Source organism: Arachis ipaensis, chromosome B03 (genome assembly GCF_000816755.2).
Source record: "Arachis ipaensis cultivar K30076 chromosome B03, Araip1.1, whole genome shotgun sequence".
Taxonomy (NCBI): domain Eukaryota; kingdom Viridiplantae; phylum Streptophyta; class Magnoliopsida; order Fabales; family Fabaceae; genus Arachis; species Arachis ipaensis.
In genome coordinates this window covers 14009132-14009675 of record NC_029787.2, presented here as the reverse complement: position 1 = coordinate 14009675, position 544 = coordinate 14009132, and positions in this window count along the sequence as shown.

Genomic DNA, 544 nt, shown 5'->3' with positions numbered 1-544 from the left:
TATTTTATGCTTTTTGAGAGTTTAAGATTTAGAATTAGAATTTAAAATTTAAGATTTAAAATTTAAAATAAAAAGATAGTTGACTTAAAATAAATTAATTTTCTAATTAAACTCCATTAATAATTATTGAAGGGGGTTCAAATTATATTTTATAGTCAAGAATTCAAGAAATCGAGAAATCAATCATTTATATAAGTATTAAGTTAAGTCAATGAGTTATAGTTTAAATAGCATAATCTTTTTATATTCATCTAAGAAGTCGCAGATTCGAGACTCCCTATCTTTAATAAAAAAAAAAAAAGGTTAAATTATCTATATTACAGCCATTTTATACTTTTAATAATTACAATATTGGACGTGTAAGCATGGCTTGCACACAATCGGAATTCATCATGTTGACCATCAATCAAACAGGGGCTGCACGCAATCTGGGAACAAGCCTATGCTTGCATTGATTTCTTCATTGTTGGGCGGCTTTACTCAAAATTACTATTAATTAATCAATAATCATAATACTGTTATATATGAATTTTCTTTTCTATAT